General features: G+C 37.7%; 1 protein-coding gene across 1 annotated transcript in view; it reads right to left on the bottom strand.

The window, feature by feature from the left end:
* Positions 1 to 5,842, bottom strand: part of SLC9B1 (solute carrier family 9 member B1) — a 107,063-nt gene that overhangs the window by 41,304 nt on the left and 59,917 nt on the right. The gene's annotated exons all lie outside the window — the stretch shown is intronic.

Below are 5,842 nucleotides of genomic sequence, written 5' to 3'. Positions count from 1 at the left end.
TATGAACCAGAAAATGTCATCCTACTGACAAACTGAGAAGACAAAGCAGTTTGCCTTAGCTGGTCTCTGGGTGGCAAAGTCTTTTTTAAGAATTTATATGTAAAACTGGCTTCATCCAACTTGTGTTTAGGGCTTAAATTTACATTATGTGCACAGGTTAGGGATCCCAAAGTCCTAAACCTACCATAAAAGTGTCCCTGCGTAGAAGTATCTCTAGAACACTTAGTAGATGCTAATTCAATAATCTATAATAGACTCTTCTGATCCCAGACTGCATAAAGTCTCAAAGGTAAAGCCAAGTGAATCTGAACTTAAAATAAGAAGAAATCTTCCATGAGCAAAAATTAACAGATACAACAAAGAATGGGATTAGATGTCTAAAAACCTCAGCTAATAAAACCGCTAGATAGACACTATAAACTACATATTTTCAAAGGGATGAGAGACAATTTTTAAAAATTGGAGACATGAGAAGAAAATATTACTTGAAAGTATTGTAAAATAATTAAATATAACCCATAAGAAAGAAACTTTAAAGCTTACTGAACTAAACAAACCCACTAAGTACCCCAAATAGCAGTGTACACATGGCTGAAGAGAGAAACATAGCAAAGTAAATAGAAATTACTTCAGAGTATAGCATAAAAAAAAGATGGAAAATGAGAGATTTAGATTATGAAAAAGATCTAAAACACAACTAATATTAGTTTCAGAAACATAATTGAAAGAATGAAGAAGACATAATATCTGAGAAGAAAACTGGCTTCAAATTTTACAGAATTAATTATGGCTTTTACTGATTTGGACACAGGAAGTCAAATGAGTTCTAATTAGGATTAAGTAAGAATAGATAATTAGATAAAATGTTGAGAAACTATAGACTACCAAAGACAAAAATAAAATCTTAAACGTTTAGTCTAGATGGAGAAAGACAGATTAATCATAATGAATAAACAATAGAGCAGATTCTCAAATCTTAATAGCAACAATAGAAGATGGAAGATAATTCAAGTCTTCAAAGTACAGAGATAAAAAAATCTATTCAATGTGGAATTCTGTAGCCAGCTAACTGTCACTCAAACTAAAGACAAATGAAATATATTGTCAAACAAGTACATTTAAGAACACATGCCATTTTTTTACTGGGGAAAAAATCTGCTGAAAGATATGCTTTAGAAATATGACATAGAACCAAAACAGAAGGAACAATGTGCAAAGAAACTGGTAAAATGTAGGTTAGTTTAAACAAGTATTGGTTGTGTAACACATTACTAATGAAAATAGTTAATCAGAGGATACAAAGATAAGATTGGAGGTGACATGAGGAATAAAGATAAGGTTGGGGGATGACATAGGTTGGCGATTTATTTCCACACCAAAACTCCCTCCTAAAGTTGCACAAAATACCAAAAAACAATCATTTCAGGACCCTGAAGACTCATCAAAGGCAGTTATCAAATTAAGAAGCATTTATTCTTGAAAAAGTGTTAGGGTTTTGGGTAGGATTGGTAAAAGTCTGAGCCCTTCCTGACTGGGGTTGCTCCCTGTTATGGTTTGGCTCTGGGTCCCCACCCAAGTCTCATCCTGAACTGTACTCCTAAAATTCCTATGTATTGTGGGAGGAACCTGTTGGGAGATAATTGAATCATGAAGGTGGTTTTCCTGCATACTGTTCTCATGGTACAGGTATTGATCGACTTACGACCTATGCAACTTATGACCATTTGACTTTATGACCACAATCGCTAGCCACGACTGCTCCGCTATAGATTTTTGGAAACACTACAACATTTTGATGTGTATCAAGAATATTGCTACCGCCTGGGAGGCTGCGATGACAAAGTACATGAACGGCATCTGGAAAAATTGTGTTAAGCGCTACGTTAATGATTTTGACGGATTTGACAGTGAACATGAACTTGAAACGATTTGGGAAAAAATAGTAAAGCTCGTTAAAGACCTTTCTTTGGAGTGTGAAATGGAAGATGTCGAAGAGTTGCTAGACAAAGAATCTGCAGAAATTACAAACGAAGAGCTAATCAAACTGGAAGAAGAAAGAGTGGCAGAAGAAGAAAGAAGAGAAGCAGAGAAAGAAGAGGAGGAGCCAGAAAGAAAGTTCACCATTAAGGGATTATCAGATGATTTATCTTTACTGAATAAACTTCTTATACATTTTGAAGCAATGGACCCAAACATCGAACGATTTGCAAGGATTGAATGGATGGCACACGATGTGTTTCATCCACATTGTGAAATTTATGAAGAAAAAAAGAAACATACAATTCAGACAAAGCTCACCATGTTTATGAAAAAAACAACTCTGAACCCCAACTGCTGCCTCAGATGACGACATCAACGATCTGCAGCCAAGCACCAGTGGCCAATAAAATGTTTCATACATGTTTATATATTTTGATATGTTTTGCAATTGGGAAAATGTTTCCTATGGTATTTTTTACACCTGTATTTTGTATTTTTGTATGTTTTGCAAATATTAAACCAGTTGTACTGGTAATGCAGTGTTTTACTTAAACCTGACGAATGTAAAAATAAGAAACAAAAAAAATGGTGTAGAGATGATACAAATAGCACAAAATGAACAAAGAAAATTATATAACAATAATGAAAGAAAATTATAAAATATGACTTAAATATTTTTATAACATCATTTCACAGTACTGTACATATAGCCTGCTCAACTTACAACCAAATTGTGTTACGACCGGTCTGTCAGAACCAATCGTGGTCGTAAGTCAAGCACTAGCTGTAGTGATTAAGTCTTACGAGATCTGATCACTTTATCAGGGCTTTTCACTTTTGAATATTCCTCATTTTCTCTTACCACTGCCATGTAAGAAGTGCCTTTCACCTTCTGCCATGATTCTGAGGCCTCCCCAGCCATCTGGAACTGTAAGTCCAATTAAACCTCTTTTTCTTCCCAGCCTTGGGTATGTCCTTATCAGCAGCATGAAAACAGACTAATACACTCCCATCCTTCTTCTCATTCCCAAGCTCACTTGGGAAAAACTAGCTTTACCAGTATGAAGCTAGATGTAAAAACCAGCAGCTTTCCTGTTAAGTCTGGGGGCAGGGGTGGATTTGGTATGGAGCAGAGGGAAGAAATCAGTGGTTTTGGCAGTTAAATATAGCAGAGTGGTTCAGGAAAGAACAGAGAGAATTGCAGGTTTGATAGTCTGAGGTTGCAGTCTCAGTTAAGGCAAGTGGAAGACAAGACAAAAATTTAAATGAGATATCCTGTGGGTCAGTAGGTGCAGCAAACCACCATGGCACATGTATATCTATGTAACAAACCTGCACATTCTGTACATGTATCCTGGAACTCAAAGTAAAATTAGAAAAAAAAAATAGACCCACATGCAAGTCTAGAGTTTCCCAATTACAAGTTCCTATTCTTTCACTGAGAAAAGTAGCTCACTGTGCTTAAACTATTTATGCCAACAATGTGGTTTACTCTGAACAGCTGTTTTCCTTCTGGGAGTCTGGAATTCTGCTACATGTGAATGAGAGTAACCTCTGAAAAATCCTTAGTGCTAAGTTTCTAATGAGACTCTGGTACTGGTAGATGACATTGCACATGTGCTGTCAAAATTTCATGCTAAGGAAGATAAACACATCCTTGTAACTCCACAGGAGAGGACTCTGGGAAGCTTGTGCCTGGTTTCCTCCAGACTTTACCACATACACCTTTTTTCCTTTGCTAATTTTGCTTTGCATCCTTTCACTATAAGTTAAAAACCTGATTACTAAAACAACAACAACAACAACAACAACAAAAGAGAGCTCCTAGAAAGGAGAGAGTCATAGAAAGTTTGAGATAAGTTCTCCGTACATATATGGCCAATTGGAGAGAGTATGACAAAAAGTAAAAATGAAGTGAGACTTGAGTATTAGTTGCAACTTTAAATGCATTTACCCATCCACCCACCCACACATTACTTGGCAGGGAGTGGAAGCCTTACTAGCTTTAACACAATGTCTCTCCAAAATCAAGCTATGCAACAGACACAAAGGAAATCTCTAAAAAGATAGGCTAAAACAACAATAACAACAACACAAAATAAAAGACATCAATGCTGAAAACCGTTGGGCAAAAAGATTATACAGTATAAGTATCAGCCAATTACCAAAACAATAACAATGACAAAAATACTCAAAAATAAAAACCAAATTCAGATCTGCTATAACGTGTAACTAAAGTGTTTAGTTTTCAGTGAAAAATTACTAGACATGTAAGGAAAGGGGAAAATATGGCTCATCCTCTGGAAAGAAAACAGTAAATAGAAAGTGTCTGAATTCAGATATTGGATTTAAAAAGTTTTCAAAGTATATATTAAAATATGTTCAAATTAAAAATATGACAACAATGTGCTGTCTAATAGAGAATATGAATAAGAACAGAGAATATATTTAAAAATAGAAATCTGTAATTGAAAGTACAACAATTAAAATGAAAAAATCACTAGAGAGGTTCAATAGCATATTTGAGCTTACGAAAGAAAGTATCAGTGAACTTGAAGATAGACCAAAAGAGGTTAAACAATTTGAAGAATAAAAAGAAAAAAGAATGAAGGATAGTAAACAGATTCTTACAAACTTATGGGATACCATCAAGTGACTAACATATGCGTAATTTAGATTGTAAAGTAGATTGTAAACAGTGAAGATGATTATTATGATCCCCAAAGGTACTTGGGAGGCTGAGATAGAGATATTGCTTGAGACTAGGAGTTTGAGACCAGCACAAGCAACACAATGAGACTCTGTTGATATAGTTTGCATATGTATCCCCGCCCAAATCTCATGTTGAATTGTAATTCCAATGTTGGAAGTGGGTCCTGCTGGGAGGTGAATGGATCGGGGGGTAGATTTCTCATGAATGGTCAGTACCATCCTCTTGGTGCTGTCTTTGCAACAGTGAGTAAGTTCTTGCAAGATCTTGTTATTTAAAAGTGTGTGGCACCACTACTTGCTCTTTTACTCCTGCTTTTGCTATGTGAGGTGCCTGCTCCCCCTTTGCCTTCTGCCACAATTGTAAGCTTCCTGAAGCCTTCCAAGAAGCAGATGGCTTTATGCTTCCTGCACAGCCTGCAGAACTGTGAGCCAATTAAACCTCTTTTCTTATAAATTATTGAGTCTCAGGTATTTAAAAGCAATGCAAGGATGGACTAATACACCTGTCCCTAAAAAAATTAAAACAAAATTACCAGGTGTGATGGCACATGCCTGTAGTCCCAGCTACTTGGCAGGCAAAGGTGGGATGACTGATTGAGCCCAGGAGTTTGAGGCTGCAATAGGCCATGATCATGCCACTGTCTCTTAAACAATAAGCCCCAGAGGAGATGGATCCCAGATGGCCGATTAGGAGCAGCTCAGGATTGCGGCTCATAGTGAAAGTGCAGAGGGTGAGTGGACACCGCATTTCCAGATGGATTTTTATTGCCCACAGACCAGTAGATTCCCAGGTGGAGGAGCTCCACAGGTTGCCAGTGGGGCTGTGTTGGCTGGCGCGGCTGTGTTAGCCAGTGCAGCTGTTTTGGCCTGTGCCACGGTGCGGTGGTTCTCCGTACAAAATACAAGGGTCCAGGCACCATTTTAGCTGGCAATTGGAGCTCCTTGGAGACAGAGTCGCCCATTCAACAGATATAAAAAGGGACTGAAACAGGGAGCCAGGCCAGGAGATTCCTGGGCAAAAAAAGCACCACGAATGCCAGCGTGGCTGTTTCAGCCAGCGCAGTGGGGTGCCGCATGGGAAATCACACAGATCCCGGCGCCTTTTCAACAGGTGACTGGAACACCTGGGAGACAGAGTAGACAGTTCAAC

This window comes from Cebus imitator, unplaced genomic scaffold (genome assembly GCF_001604975.1).
Source record: "Cebus imitator isolate Cc_AM_T3 unplaced genomic scaffold, Cebus_imitator-1.0 Scaffold397, whole genome shotgun sequence".
Taxonomy (NCBI): Eukaryota; Metazoa; Chordata; class Mammalia; order Primates; family Cebidae; genus Cebus; species Cebus imitator.
Note: the sequence above shows the minus strand (reverse complement) of the source record. Positions and strands in the feature narration are given on the sequence as shown.